The sequence below is a fragment of the Arvicanthis niloticus genome, chromosome 1 (genome assembly GCF_011762505.2).
Source record: "Arvicanthis niloticus isolate mArvNil1 chromosome 1, mArvNil1.pat.X, whole genome shotgun sequence".
Taxonomy (NCBI): Eukaryota; Metazoa; Chordata; class Mammalia; order Rodentia; family Muridae; genus Arvicanthis; species Arvicanthis niloticus.
Genome location: NC_047658.1, coordinates 79,970,089 through 79,985,944, shown reverse-complemented (window position 1 = coordinate 79,985,944; position 15,856 = coordinate 79,970,089). Strand labels below are relative to the sequence as shown.

The window sequence follows — 15,856 nt, the reverse complement described above, 5'->3', positions numbered from 1 at the left end:
CATGCATGGTTCGTGTGCTTTAGTAACAGTTGTTATTAGTTTTTTCCTTGTTTGTTTGTTTGTTTGTTTTTGAGACAGCCTGTAACCCAGGCTAACCCAGAAGTCACTGTGTACCTCATGTGGCCTTTGAACACACAACACTACCTCAGCCTCCCAGGTGCTGGTGTGACAAGTGTGCACACAACACCCAACTTCTTGGCACCCTTCCTTCGGCTCATGAGCACTCATGGGTCCACACTGCCTAGACCCGGTGTGTTAGGGGGCATCTGCTGAACTCCTCATCCTTTTATACTGATCTTTTGTTTTTTTCTCTTTCCTTTGATAAGAGCTCCAGGACTGAGAGATGGGGTCCTGCTTTGTTCTACTATTTGTTTCCCCTTGTTGTAAACCCAGAGCTTAGAGCAGTGTCTGGCTTGTTCGAGAAGAACAGGGCTGTCTTGTAAATACCCGTAGAATGACTGGACAGACCTTAGAATGTCCCGGGAGGGCTGGGCATGTAGCTCAGGTGGTAGAAGAAGTGCTAGTCTAGCTTTCACGAAGCCCTGGCTTTGATCCTTTGTATAAAGTCAAATACAGTGGTGTGTGTCTATAAACCTACAGAAGGCGGAGGCAGGAGCTCAAGGTTATCCTTGGCTACATAGCAAGGTTCAAGGCCAGCTTAAATACAAGCACTTTGTCTAAAACAACAAAATGAAAACGTCAAATCCTGGAGGTTCGATGGTAAAGTGTGGCTAGCAAGCCCTGCCGCCTGCTCCCCAGTACTCTGGAGTTGCCTAGATTGGAATAGGTGGAAAATAAACTATGTCTGGCTTGTCTTACTGGGCCCCAGGGGTCTCTGGGTATCCTGCCCTGTCTTAACTAGAAGACCCTCCACATACGACCAGTCACTTGCCCACTCAGAGTCTCTGCTTGCTCCCACCTTCCTACCAGCTCTCTCCCCATCCTCCAGCATGCGCAGAGGGACAGATGCTCTCTGCTTCCTCCCACTTGCCATCTGCACTCCGCCTACCCCTCAAGATCCACATCAAACATTGCCGCTGCCTTCTCCTCTCCTAGGAAACTCTTCAGGTCTTCCCAGCCCTTAAAAAATATTCCTCACACCAAGGCCTTCCCTGTCATCTGGACCAGTCATGAACTTCCTGGTGACTGAGCTGAGATTTCCTAAATCCCCTGCTGCCACCACACTTGTTTACACACACATGTGCCTTGTTTTCCTGGCACTGTAGACCTTCTGGGAAGAGCTGCCAAGCTGGTGGATTGCAATGTCCTCATAGCACAAGGAACAGGCACACAGTAGGTACTCCATAAATGTTTCTCAATTCACTTCCCAATGTAAACAAGCCACCTTCTCATGGCCTCTCCCTGGCCTGGCTGCTCCCACACCCTGCATCGCTCCTCCCAGCCTAGCTGCTGCATGCTTATCTGCATAGGCAGCTGTGGACCTGTGTCTTCAAAGGCTCCTGGATAGGGCCTACCAGATAGTTTGCAAAGCACCATGGGTCTAGAAAAGTTAAGTGTCTGCTTCTTTCTGGTAAACCAGGGGTTCTGAGTGCTGATTCCTTCAGACACGGAAACCTAACAGGAACCACAAGGATGGAAGTGGAGGTGACACATGTCAGAAACCAAAACTGAAGCCTCAGCTTGCTAGGCACCAGCCTACAGCCAACCACAGCACAAGGACAGGCAGAAACTCCAGTGACTTTTTCTTTTTCAGACAGGATCTCACACTATAGCCCAGGCTGGGCTGGAACTCACTCTGTAGCACAAGCTAGACTTGACCTCCCAGGGATCCTCCTGCCACAGCCTTCCCACCCTGCTCTCCCTCCCGGCTCCCCCCTCCAAGTTGGGATTACAAATGTAAGCCACTAAAAACCTGCTTTCCAGTTACTTCTGCTCTTCAGGGGAGATGAGAATCAGGTGGATGGAGGAAGCCATGTCTTGAAGATGCTGTGTGGGACCTGAGCTGGACACTGGAGGACAGAATGATCTTCCTGCCTGCCTCTGCAAGGTCAGAAGGCTGGAGCAGCTGCTGTGCACCTGATCGGCTGAGGCCCAGGTGAGCAGGAGTCAACAGAGGCCTGACTCAGATTTATAAGCCACAGTCTTTCCACATTGCCTCATAAACTAATTAGTCAATCATACTCTCAGATTACCTGACACTTTGGGAGGGGGAGGAAATACACTCACCAAATTCTCCAGTCCAAAACCCTGGAGGCCCCTCAAAGACATTTTTCCCTTCTCTTGGTCCTTGGCTCATGTACCAATCAAAGAGGGAAGCTGTTTTGAGCTGCCTCCAGCCAATGCTCTCCATGCATTTGCAAGCTGAAATTCCACCATTCCCTTAGGTAATTGACAGCTGACCCCACACACTGCTGTGGCCACTTTGGCCTTATACAAGATGGACCTGCATTAGGGCAGGAGGAGAACTTATTTTCATGTGGAAAAACTTTGAGACAGAGTTCACACGTGACAGGACTGAGGCAAGAAGCTGCCTCAGGTAGAAGCCTCAAGCCAACTGCTGCCATGAAAGCAGCTGGCCAGAGAAAGCTGGCAGCCCTGAGAGGTGGGTGGACCCCAGTGGCTATTGACCAGGGCTACCTAGCCTCTCCGAGACCTTCATCTTCCAGAAGAGGGAGGCAGCTTCCATGGTAACAGGACTGGCCTAATTCCCTAGTTCCCACAGCAACGGGAGAGCCAGCTAGTGACCAGGACACAGGATGTGTGGAGGAAGAACAACCATTTCCTGTGAAACTTGTGGACCAGAGAAGGGGAAGTTGGTGTATGAGATTTGAGGAAAACAGACCTTTCTAACAGCTCAGGAGGAAAGGCTTCAGGACCTAGACTGAGGAAGCAAGTGACTCATAAGTTTCAGAGATGTGATTCCAGCCTCCAGACTGAGAAGTGGGAGAGAGGCAAAGAAGGCAGACACATGAACCTACCCTGAGGTGACATGGGGCACTCAGACCACATAGGGCTTGGTTTAGTTTTATGTGTTTTTCTTATCGTTGGTTATTGTTTTCAGTTTTTCAGTGTTGGAGCCATGTGTGTGCTAGGGAAACATTTTAACGCTGATCTTTATCTCCAGCGCCATTTTGTTTTTAAAGAATGTCTAAACTCTTTTTAATGAGTTCAAGTCCTTCAGGCCACAAAACCTCTAGCCTAGAGCACTGCAAACATCCTCAGAGGAGGTGCCTAGTGGCCTAGTGGCCTTTGTAGCTGAGAGGCAGCCCAGACCTAAAAGTTGTCCTGGAGCCCTGTGGGGATTGGGGACATACAACATCAAAACACAGGGAGAGCTGCAAGAGTCAGATCTCATCTGGCTGCCAGTAGGTACCTTGTCATAGGTAGGAAAGGGATGGAGCCAACAGGGCATTTGGAATCCATGTTCTCAAAGCAAGCTGGCTAAAGTGTGAGGTCCCTAAAGGATGCTCTATAGTACTACAACAGAGGGCTCTCTGATAACCCTGTGTGGTGTTGACCTGGAGGATGCTGTGGCCATGGCATGCAAACCTGAAAATGATCCACAGAGCAAGACTGCCAGCATTGCCAGCATCCACAGAGCAAGACATGCCAGACTGTAGCATGCACTACCAGTGCATGCTTGCACCCCAGCACTCGAGACTGCTGGTTCAAAACATCCTGGGCTGCATATTGGGATTCTGTCCAATTTTACCAGAGTGGGTAACAGTGAGAGGACTCATGGGTAAAGGCATCTACTACTAAGCCTGACAACCTGAGTTCAATCCCTGGGACCTACATGGTAGAGAGAGGACCAACTCTTGAGGGTTGTTCTCTGACCTACACATGTGCTCTATGGTAGGCACACTGACCTCCGTACTATGTGCAGATAGATAAATAAAAATGTACTTAAAAAATTAACCAACACAATTGTCACACAAAGTCACAGTCGAGACAATCTTTTACCGACATGCCTACAGACCAACCCAAGAAAGAATTACCCAACTGAGAGCTTTTTCAGGTGATTCTAGGCTGTGTCAAATCGACAGTTAATTCTGACTACAGCAGGGCCAAATGAGATTCTGAAGAGCTAGATCGTGAGTGTGTTCAGAAACGCTGTAACCATTTTATTCTCTCTCTCTTTTTTTATGCACGCAAGAAGAATCTGAAATAATCGAAGTATGTGGTACATGCCCAGCATGCAGGAGGCTGGGGTGGGAGGACGGAGGCCAGCCTGGTGTGCATAGTGAATGAGTTGGAGGCATTTGTACTGCAGAGAGTTTGAGTTCCAGGCCAGCCTGGAACTCAGTGAGATCCTTACCCTCGAAGTGTACAGAATGAGATCCTTACTCTAAAAAAAAAAAAAACAAAAACAAAAAACAAAAAAAAAAAAACAAAAACCTAAATAAGCAAAGTTCAGGAATAATATAAAGACATTTGTCTAATGCCCAATAATATGTAAATAAGTAATAGATATGTGTCAGCAGATGGAATGAATGAAGTCCCCAGTGAAATCAAGACTCTCCTTATTTTATAGCTCTGAGTCTAGTGATGTGTTGGTGTCACCAAGAAGGCAAGCTTCTCACAGCTCTTTATGGGAGTGGCCCAGCTGAAGCACTCTTTAAAGGACCACTGCTTAAGGGCAAATGTCACTTAGGGAACAATAAATACAAATAGAAGGTTTGAAGGCAAGAGGAACTTTAATCCCATCTGTGCTTCAAGACTTCTTGGGCCAACTCAAGAAGAATGACTTGACTTGTGCATCGGGTCCTGCTGAGCCCATTGCCCTATTTAGTCCTCATGTGCATCCTGTGAGGGAAATGTCACCAAACCTAACTGAAAACCCAATTCTACTGTGATAGCCTGCCTCCAGTAGGCAGTACATCAGAGGTCTCGAATGGCAGATCAGATGTCCTGAGTGATGGATGAGCCAACCTGGGCTCCCACTGGGACAACTGATGCTAAGAAAGGAGGAGAAGAGAAGAAGGGAGAGGAGGGGAGAGAAATGGAGAGGAAGGAGAAGGGTGAGGCCGAGGAAGGAAGGAGGAAGAGAAGTGAGTATTCTGTACCATACCCCAGCCCCCTCAAAAGTGCCCATGAATACTCAATTCTTTCCACTTGCAACTTGCAGGCACAATTTATACCATGACATAAACCCAGGGTGTCCTCAAGACATATGTGAGAGACAGGTGCCAGCAGCCCTGCTCAAATGTCCAAGCTGTAAACACAGCAAGTTGCCATGCTACCAGCTCGCCAGGCTAGCACCAGCAGCATGCTGGTGGGGGGTGGGGGGTGAGCTCAGCCTTCACCTCCTTTCCAGGCCAGGACATGGCAGGAAAGGAGACTCTGGTGGCTGTGAGGTCACGAAAGCAGGAGAATAGCAGGAGAATTTCAGACAGGATGCTGGGCCCTGCGAGCTTCGGAGCCCTACAAAACGATTCTTTCTTACATCAGGATGCTCCTTTGGAAGGGTATTCCCCAGGCTCCAAACCACCCCAGCTTTGCTAGTTTGACTTACTGCAGCAGGCAAGCAGGAACCTTCTGGTCCGTCCGTTTCTGGGGGTCAGGACCCTCTATGTCCGCATTTCCTCTCCTTGACCTGGAAGAAGGGAAGGAGGGGTGAAAGGGGGCAGGTTTTTTGTTTGTTTATTTGTTTGTTTGTTTCTTCCCTACAGAATACAAGCTGCAGGAAAAGATAGATGGACCATATTCTACAACCCTAGCCAGGGAGTTTCATAATGGGTCGCTGTACTTGGAAAGATGGGATTGCATACACAGGCCCTGTAACCACAAAGAAAGTTAAGAGATAAAGCCAGGGCAGAGGAAGCCTGCCTTGGGGCCTGGCCTTAATTGCTCTACTCCATTTTTAGGGCACCCCTCAATGTAGACAAAGGGTAGTCATTTAGTTAGCATTAAGTCCTTGGTGGGAAGCTTCCTAAAGTTACCTGGCCCAAGGATTAGGTGCTCCCAGTCTCCTCTGGTGGCTTCCTCCTGCCTGTTGGGTTTGCTCACATCCTGCACATGCCACCTGTCCATGCCTCTGTGTGCTCTTGCCTCTGCTCATTTCTGTGAGGGCATCCTAATCATCCTCCAAGGTGCTTTGTGACTAACAAGCTGGCCCTACCCCTTCCTCGTCCAAGACGTCCCCTGGTAGGCCCTGCAAGCATTCCATACCCAATCCTGGTGTGCAGGCAGCAACGAGAAGCTGGTCCTGCATGCCTCACTCTGGACAGAAGAGCAACCAGATCTTGGCCCCAGCACAACAGCTGCACGCTGTGCTGGGCTCTAACAAGCCTGAGCCTCCAGCTGTTGGTAGCCACCCCAGTACCTATTTATAGTCCTCCTCCGTGACTACCAACTGGCTCATGTTGGTGTATTTTCTCAAGGGTCAGTCAATAGCCAATTGGAGACAAACAAATCTCTATGGACAGTTGCCCATCTCAGTTAAAATCTGGATTCGTGAGCTGGATCTAGTGACACACACCTTTAATCCCAGCAGTTGGGAGGCAGAGGCAGATGGATCTCTGTGAGTTTGAGACCATCCTGTTCTATATAGTGAGTTTCAAGACAGCCAAGCCTATATAGTGAGACCCTGGCTCAAACAAAACAAAACAAAACAAAACAAAACAAAAAAACAAAAACAAAAACAAAACAAACAAACAAAAAAACTACAAAATAAAATCTGGTTTTGTATCATAGACCGAGAAAACAAAGGTAGAAATTCTGTCCCCAAGGCTCTGGAGATGTGTTCTGGTATGGAAAGATCTTGAAGCCAAGGCTAGCTTTACAATATATTGTCTTTCCTTAAGGAAGGCTGGAGCTTGGTTGAATGCCTGAAATTTCAGCAGTCAGGAGGCTGAGGCAGAGGAGTTGCAAGCTAAGGCCAACCTATACTACATGATAAGGCCCTGCTTCAAAAAAGTAAAAATGAAAAAATATAAAAACACATTGTCTGAGCCTCTTATTCTAAACACATAAACTCAAGGCAGGGTGAGAACCTCATGACAAAGACATCATAGGACCCTTCCAACCTGACATCCCACGGCTCCATGACTCATGCTCTCGCTTCTTCCTCCAGCAGAGAGGTCAGATTCATCTAAAGCCACCCCAGTTGCCCTTCCCTGAGCTCCTCAAGCCTCACCGGGGTCCAAAGGGAAAGATAAAACTGCTGAGTTGCCAGCTAATCTCAGAGCAGCCTGAGACTGCCTGCTCAATCCTGCAGGTGGCAAGAGGGGGTGTGAGGGAGGGCTGCTGTTGCTATGGATACAAAAATGCTCCTCTCATTCATACCATCTGTTGGAGGCAGGATAGAAGACAAACTGTTGGTTGAACCAACTCCCCTGGCCTACCTTTCTAACTGATTACAACCGGATGCTAAATTAAAATGCTGCTCTGAAATCAGGACTTACAAGGTCTCTCCACCTGCATCTGAAGAGTTTCATAATGGGTAGAGCTGGAGAGTGATGAGGAATTAAACTTGGAGGCAATCTAAGCTGTATTGTACAATTAGAGAGCAAAAAAAAAAAAAAAAAAAAAAAAAAAAAAAAGCTGTTCCTCTCTCTGGCTGAAGATGAAGTTTCAGCAATAAACAGACATCTGCTAGGAGCTCTTGAAGAGAGGCAGCATAAACACCCCAGGGAGCAACCATAAACAGGGAACCCTCTCCAGGAAGCTACTGCTCACCAGGGAAGAAGGGACAGAAGCGAGGAGGGGGCTGAGGGGAGTGAAGGGCAGAGAAGGATGGGGTGCGGAGGGGCTGGGTGGGATGGAGGGGGTGCCACAAGAGCAGGGCTGGGTGGGGGGAGTAGGCAGACAGACAGGGGGAGCTCAGCTTGGGGAAAAATGAAGAACTGGCTGACTTTTATAGGGAACTGCAGCTTGAGACCCAGAGGGGGCTTCTGGAGGAGCCCGTTCATGATGTTCATTGTGGAAAACGACCATTGAGAAAAGGGAGGTATTGGAATACAGACCTGTGCAGGGCACTTTGTAAATATTTTAATTTTATCTCTACATCAGTCTCAAGACTCAGATGACTCTAACTACCTCTTCTTTATAGGCTTAGATGGTAGGGTTCATGAACTTTGCAAGGCCATATGGCTAGGATTCAAACCCATGTCTGTCTTAGTATGTGCTTCGTTTGTCTGCTCGCTTGTTTCTGCCTCTATCCTCTGCATGGAGAACTTGTTCCTGATGTTTGTCCTCAGTGCCTAGATGTCCCAGATCCCCAGATCTAAAGCAAGGGGATTTTGACAAGAAGAGGCACTGAAATATATGGAGGAGGCAGTCGCTGAGTTTTGGCCAATTCATTACTGAGTCTCCGAGATCCTGTGGACCCTCTGGTCCATTCTGGTCACTTCCCAGCAGACAGAAGGAAAAGCAGAGCATGTAACAGGCAGAGAACTGTGCCCACAGTATGTCCACAGAAGGCTTGGAACAGCAACCAAGTTGTGAGAAGAGAGCCCAAAGATGGAGGCTGAGGGAAGAAACACGGCTTGGGTTTTCACCAGTTCCTTTTGTATGGAGTGAGTGTTTTACCATGCATTGCATCAATGTGTGCACATGGTGTAGTTCTATGTATCTGTATGTTTGTGATAGTGAATGCCACACACACTTGTGTGTGGAGGTGAGATGTATACCTGTGTGTTAGGGCAAGTACCGTACCCCCTTCTCTGTGTCTCCATGTGTGTGTGCACACATGTGCATGTGCATGCATGCGTGTGTGTGTGTGTGTGTGTATGTGTATGCGTGCATGTGCTTGTATATGTGTGTGTGCCTGTGTGTGTGTGTGTATGCGTGCATGTGCTTGTATATGTGTGTGTGCGTGTGCATGCGTGCATGTGTGTGTGTTTGTGTGAGCATGTGTGTGTGTGTGTGTGTGTGTGTGTAGGGAGAGTACAGTGCATCTATGTGTGTGTATGGGTGAGTACCATGCATCCATGTGCATGTATTAGAGTGAATACATGCATGTGTGCCCCTCCATGCTCTTTAACCTCTCCCTAGGAGGTCAGACCCCCAGTTCTTTCAGGAAGAAACTCTTGACCGTTACCATCTTTGCATCCAAGTGTGAAAGGTCCAAATGTCCCCACCCATGGAGCTATCAACTCCATGAATACTGCACACAGAACTTCAGGATGAGTAGGCACCCAACGCAGGACTCAGCAGCCAGATCCCCCACAGACCTGGGTCTACACTGCCTCAGGAAGCAGTTCTCTTTAGTGTCTGAGAGATCTCAGTAACTCTTCTCCATGTACATCCTCCTCCTCCTCTGCTCCTCATGCTCCTGGCTCCTAGCACCCTAAGACCTGGATCCAGTGCTCACAAGAGTGTCCAAGGCCAGCATTTAGGCTGTGAGCAAAGAAGTGATCTCCACGGCTCAGCACAACGATATGAAGGTGGCCAAGTCCAGGACAGAGTGTTCTAGACACTCACTCCTGTTTCTGGCATGTGCTGAGCTTCCGGGCTGGGTGTGTCCGAAACTTGGGCCTGAGAATGTTCCACTAACCTGTGGCTTTAGCAGTGGAGGGGCCAGCAACAACTGACTGGCTCCTTGCTGTTCAGCTCCTACAGCCAGCTAAAAGGACATGAGCTCTGGTCATACCCTGTTGCCCAGGAAAGGTTCTGCTGTAACATTTCTATACCCTGAAAGAGCCACGAGGTATCCAGGCAGCCACAGAGAGGTGGAGATCTGGAAGAGGAAGGCATACAGTCCTGGGTAGAAACATTAATCCACGTAAAGAACATGCTAAGAGGCTGGAGTTGTAGCTCTGTAGGGAATGTGCTTGCCCCTACACAGAAAACTCCCTGAGTGGGAACCCCAACACTGTATAAAATGGCCATGGTGCATATCTATAATCCCAGTTCTCAGGGATTACATGAAGGCAAGGGAATCACAAACTTGAGTTCATTCACCCATACCTAATAAGTTTGAGGCTAGCCTTGGCTACTTAAGACCTGGAGTAGTAGCAAGGGACTTTAATCTTAGTACTTGGAAGGCACAGGCAGGCAGATGTCTGTGAATGAGACTAGCCTAGACTATACAGTTTTAGGCCAGACAGAGCTACATAATGAGACCCTATAAAAACAAGGCAACACAAACAAAACCCCTAAAATCTCCAACATGACAAACACAGTATTAACTATGTGGACACAGTGGCCTGTATACTCACTGAGCCAGGGAATCCTTCCCATGATGCCTATAGCAACGCTCAGATGTACACACAGGGACAGAGCAAGAGAATGGAAGAAAACAGACCACACCTGGTACCACAAAAGGCTGTGTGCTGTGTACTGGGGAGGATGATTCTTCAAGATCTGACAGAAAAGGGAGCACCCCAAAATCAGACTGCAGCAGCAGTTTACAACCAGGGGGGCCCGGTCACCATCTCTACGGACAGCTTTAATGTCGGCCACCAGTGAACGGAGGATCAATGTTTTAGAAGGGGTTCCTTGTCACCAGGGACAAGGCATGTGTTCTACATCTGGGGCAGGTGCCCAGGAGAAAGGAGAAGCTAGTGTGGGGTGGGCCAGAGTACCCTAGAATGAGCTGCACAGATGTTTGTCCTTAAAGATTTTCCCAAGAGGCAGCACAGGCCAGTAGAGGCAGGAGCTTGGGCCTGCCTGCTCTTCTGCCAACTCTGGTGGCTCAGCCTCCAGAAAAACAAAATGAACCTAATATATAGACAATATTATGGTCTGAGCAAATTTCAGAATCCCAGTAGCTCTAAGGTACTGTCAACACACATAGCTGTAGCCAATACACATGGTAAGTCCGAGCTTGTCCATGGAGCTTAAGCTTGTCCACAGGTGCCCAAGTAGTCTGGGGAGGGAGTTGGGTTTCTAAAGAGAATGAATATTATTACTATAAAAATTTGAGGGAGAAAAAAAAAGTAAAGAGTAATATCATCCCCAGCAGTATACATCTACAATCCCAGCTCTCTGGGATGCTGAGACAGGAGCAACTTAAGTTCAAAGCCTTCCCGGGCTTCAAAGCCTGCCTGGGAAACTTAGTGAGACTCTGTTAAGATTAAAAACATTAAAGAGTGCAGGGGATGTGGCTCAGAGGTTGAATACTTGAGTAGCATGCACGAGAGGGCTCAGGCTATGGTCTCCAGTATAGAAATCATCCAACCAAAGACCTAAAAAGCAATAAGAAAGGAAAAATATCAACTCAAATGCTGACACAACCTGGGCATTAAAATGTTGTTATATTTGCTGAAAAAAATTAAATAAAAGATTAGGTGTATGTAGTGGTACACATTTGAAATCCCAGCACTTGGGGAGTAGAGGCAGGAGAGTTCAGGAGTTCGAGGCCATTGTCAACTACATATTGAGTTCAAGTCCAGCCTGAGCTGTATAAGACTCTTTCTCAGAAAAGCTAAAGGGAAATAAAATAAGATGACGAAAGTAAAGTTCTAAGTCTTCACAGAGAGGTATTGCTCAAAAAAGGGACAGGATGGGGGTAAGGGCAGGGATGTGAGCCCTGTTCTCTACCTAGCCCAGTGTCAGAGTTACCACTTGGTTTTGATGGAACTAAACCCAAAGCTTGAACAGAATGACCTCAGCAGCTGTCAGCCACGTGTGATGTGCAAGGCCAGCTGCTGCTGAGGGCACACACGTGGCCATCTGGGCTCCACACCACAGACCAAAGTGGCGAGGGTGAGTGTTGTAAATAATTCTCCTATGATTCCAGGATGCTTATGGGCTGACGTTCACTGCTCTGACAGACGCACGTGCATGAGCAAGTCATCATTCCAAACACGCACTACAGTCACACGAGCCCGACAGTCCCCTCATTCAGAACACGCCCTTGGAGTGGCTGCTGTGCCACTGGGCACATGCTCGCCAAGCCTCTGCTGTGCCCACTGTGTGCAGGCTTTGTTCCTGAGGATCCAGAGAGAGACTGAAGTGGACTCCAGTCCCCGGGGGCTCACTAGGCTCCCCAGAGAGATAAGCTCTCGAAATGGAGATTAATTGTTCATGGAGAGAAGGGGACCTTCTCCAGTTCATAAGAGGCAGCAAGGCACTGGTGACCAAATACAGAATGTGCATGGATCCTCACTCCAACAGACAGCTGGAGGTGTGATTCCTGACAAGCAGGCCTGTGCGCCTATCTCAATGTGGACAGGTGACACTATATGATACTGCTGTCTCTGTCCTGTGCAGTAATACTTTTACAAGGGAATGTTCTTTTTAAGTGACGTGTGCTGCACTATGTAGAGAAAAAAATGACATAAACAATGGCATCAGAAATCAACTTTAAAATACTTCAGAAAGAAAAATCCAGGGGGGCAGCAAGATGGCTCAGCAGGGAAAGGTGCTTGCTGCCAAGTCCAATGACTTGAGTTCAATCTCAGGGACCCACGTACTTGACAGAGAGAACTGACTCCCACAAACTGTCCTCTGACCTCTCTGCACAGGAACTGTGTCACACATGCCCATACATGTACACAGACATAGTAAACAAACAAACAAACAAACAAAAATAAATGGATGTTTAAAACAAAAAAAAGAATGGAGAAAAAAGTAAAAGAAAGCCACAGAGTTAGCATAACTCAGCATCATTTTAATAGCTGGGGAAGCTGGGGAAAGCGCAGGTAGAGCTCATTACACAATCCTATTTTTCTGAAAAATTATATATATAATTATATGTATATTTATAAATATAATGTGTTAAATATGTATTATATTTATATATTTTTGGTTGGTTTTTTGTTTGTTTTGTTTTGTTTATGGAGGGTGGTTGGAGACAGAGGTTCTCTGTGTAGCCTTGGCTGTCCTGAAACTTGTTCGGTAGACCAGACTGGCCTCAAACTAACAGCGATCCTTCTGCCTCTGCCTCTCAAGTGCTGAGATTAAAGGCATGCACCACCACTGCCCCACTGGTTTTGTCTTTTGAGACAGTTGTAGCTGACCTAGAGCTCATTATATATACCAATTTGGCCCCAAACTTTCAGCAATCCTCCTGCTTCAGCCTCCTCGAGGCTGGCTTACCACATACCCACTCCTGGAAGCTGGAATTGTCTGCTGGGGCCAGTAGCAATCTCTCTGTGACTCAGTTCTCTCATCTATAAAATGGGTGTGGCCCCAACTACTACAGAGGGCTAATGTGGAGGTGCTCATAAGGCAAAGAATGGGCAATCTCAGGATGCTCTTTCAGGCTCTTTAAAGTAGAGGGACTATTAGCCATGTCCAGCCCAGGCTGGGTTAGCCCAGCCAAGCCCTTGACCAGGGAGGCAGAACCTCTACCATTCAGCAGTAGAATGAGCAGAGTCTGGACCACGCCTGGAAGGCAAACCCAGATAGAGATGTGGACTTGGTGGAGAGAATCCCCCACCCCCATCCCAGGATGGAAGGACTGGGGCTGTTCTCTGCAGCTCCTAGGAATGGAGCTGTTCAAACTGTAGGTTTCCATCACCCAGCAAACAAAAGAAGCATATACCAAACCCTGCCCTACCCCTACTGCAGAAAGAACAAGCCAGGAGTTCCTAAGGGTCAAAGTTATTTCAATGAATTCAGTTTGAGATTACTGGAAAAGCCAGGCCCGCAGAGGTAAAGCCAACGGGGAGGAGGTTTTCCTCTAAAGCAGCATCGCAGTCAGTCCCTCTCATCACAAAGAACACTGCCAGGCCCCTCCACATTGGACTACACAGAGGGGAGCAGTTTGCAGTGCATCCACTTCCTGGGGACTGTTCAAGCACCTTGTGCTTTGTGACCCCCCAGAATCTCTCAAAGGGCAGGGGCTCCAGACATATGCACAAAGAGCTCCTTCCCACAGCCACAGGGCAACTGGTGGGAAGCAGGCACAGAGCCAGGACTGCTTTCCGGGTCCCTAAAACAGAGAGGGCACAACTCAAGTTTTTTGGAAAGTAAGCACTGGGACCCAACCTGTGCCCTCTTCCCTGTACCTGAAGTAGGCATCACTGATGGCCTTTCAGATCCCTGGGACATTAACAGGGATTATCTTGGTGGCTCACTTGTTAGGTCCACTGCCCCCGCGGAGGTTGCTGGCACGCAGAGGACACAGGTGCCAGAGAACTCAGGGAGGCAAATGCAGAAGGCCAATTAGCCTCCGGCTGTTTTCTCTCCGGGTCTGTCCAGAAGGGCTACTGACTTTATCCTCCCACTAAACCACCTAAGACAGCGAAAGGCCTTGCAAATGAGAGCTCTTTCCGCTTTAGAAACCCAGACCCAGAATAAACAATGTGGAAGGAGACACGAGAGTACTCTGGTTTCAACACGCCTCTTCCCGGTCCAGTACAGGCCCTTCCCAGCTCTGCCGGTGAGGGTGAGGCTGAGACTGAGGCTGGCCTGGGATAAATTAACCCCGCCCTCTCCGGACAGCTGCAGCAGACAGAGGCTGAAAGGGAGACCCCAGCCCAGGGCCAAATAGCCAGTGACAGGGCAGGACGCGAGGGTGGGGTGCTCCTGGGCGGGGACAAGCACATGTGGCCAGGGGTCGCAGGATACACAGGGGATAGCAGCGCAGGCAGGCCCCTCGGAGCGTCGCCACCGGCCAAGCAACCAGCCCGTGTTCCAGCCCGCCGCTGGCCAGGCCACTGACATTTGGCCCAACTTCCTGTTATCAAGGCGGGAGGAGAAGAAGGGAGGCAGAAAAATATAATAATCAAATAAAAATAAGCAAGGCTCTCTGTTAGAGGATGGGAAAGGTACGGGAGCCCAGATCGCACGGAGCAAAGTTTGGGGACGTTCTCCTGAACGATGACAGGCGACCCTGCAGTCGAAGGGCGCCTACTATGCGCTTGTGTGTTAGGTTTTCTGGGGTTAGAATGACAGTTTTAATTGGTGGAGAGCCCAAGGCGCTCCCCGCTGGTGGGTCTAAGATCCTGGACGGAACTGCCGCACCTGACCCTCCGGGGCGTCCAGCAGGGCGCAGAGTCCAGCCGGGACTGGCACAATCCCCACCCGCTCCCCCGCACCCCGGAGCCTACTCTAACTCCATCTTACCGAAGGTCTCGCGGGCCTCCGGGCCTCAGGTCAGCGCCTGCCTTGCTTGGCCTCTGTCTGAGGGCGCAGAAATCCGGGACCCCGCGGGCCGCCTGCCGAGCCCGGAGCTAGCGAGGCGGCCCGGCGCAGGCTGAGCCGGCCGGGTGCCTGCGGTTCTGCGAGCCGCGGAGGACCCGATTGGGACACGCCTCCATCTGAGGCTCTGCCAATGACAGGGCCTCCGAAGGCGAGGCTCCACCCCAGTCCTGAGACGCATGACCAATGGTCGTGCAGCGCGGATCCCACCCCAGCGCCCTCCCATTTAGTACTGGGCTAGAGCCGGCTGTCACCACTGCAGCCTCGGACGCACGTGGGCTGAAGCCCTGCCCTAGCTGCTCCTTCCCTGGTCACAGGTCGAAGACCCAGCCCTGGGCTGTTGTGAGACGAACACCCGGCCTTGGTGTTCTGGTGTAAAGGGAGAGGGGAAGGCTGGGCCTAGGCAGCTGGAAAGACAGCTTCGCTGTCCGCTTTTGGACTGGAAGGAGTAACGAAGGACTTCTAGGACTGCCTGGCCTTCTTGGTCCCTCAGTTTTTGCTTTTCTTCGTGCTATCTCCCTTGCTTGGGTCCTCCCTTAAATTGGGCTAAAGCTGTGAGGAATAGGGTAGTGACACAGACCAATCGCATTACCTGGGTCCCTCGCATTTTTTCTTTCTTGGCTGCCAAATGGCTGACGTCTGTTTCTGATCCTTTTCATGAGTGACCATGCCTCTCACAGTTTCAGAGAAAATTATGAATGAATGGCTTGGGGCTGGAAGTCCTGAGAAATTCATATGGAGACTGCAACAGCAGAGTCCAGGAAAATAGGATTCAAGTGGCCTGACTCACCCCTGGGGCCCAGAGCCCATCATCCAGCTTGGCCCAATGCAGAGTCCATAAATGTTCTTGGAACTGAGC

At 49.3% G+C, this 15,856-nt stretch overlaps 1 protein-coding gene across 23 annotated transcripts in view; it reads right to left on the bottom strand.

Moving 5' to 3' along the window:
* Positions 1 to 15,092, bottom strand: part of Mical2 (microtubule associated monooxygenase, calponin and LIM domain containing 2) — a 189,827-nt gene extending 174,735 nt beyond the window's left edge. For 16 of the 23 annotated variants that reach the window (XM_034505078.2, XM_076940966.1, XM_076940964.1 and 13 more), the window contains exons 1-2: positions 14,923 to 15,092; positions 5,477 to 5,557 (exon numbers count right to left, since the gene is read on the bottom strand). The gene's annotated coding sequence lies outside the window, so the exon portion shown is untranslated. The remainder of the gene's footprint in view (positions 1 to 5,476; positions 5,558 to 14,922) is intronic. The other 7 variants (XM_076940988.1, XM_076940986.1, XM_076940987.1 and 4 more) reach the window with 4 other exon arrangements.
* Between the last annotated feature and the right edge of the window lie 764 nt (positions 15,093 to 15,856).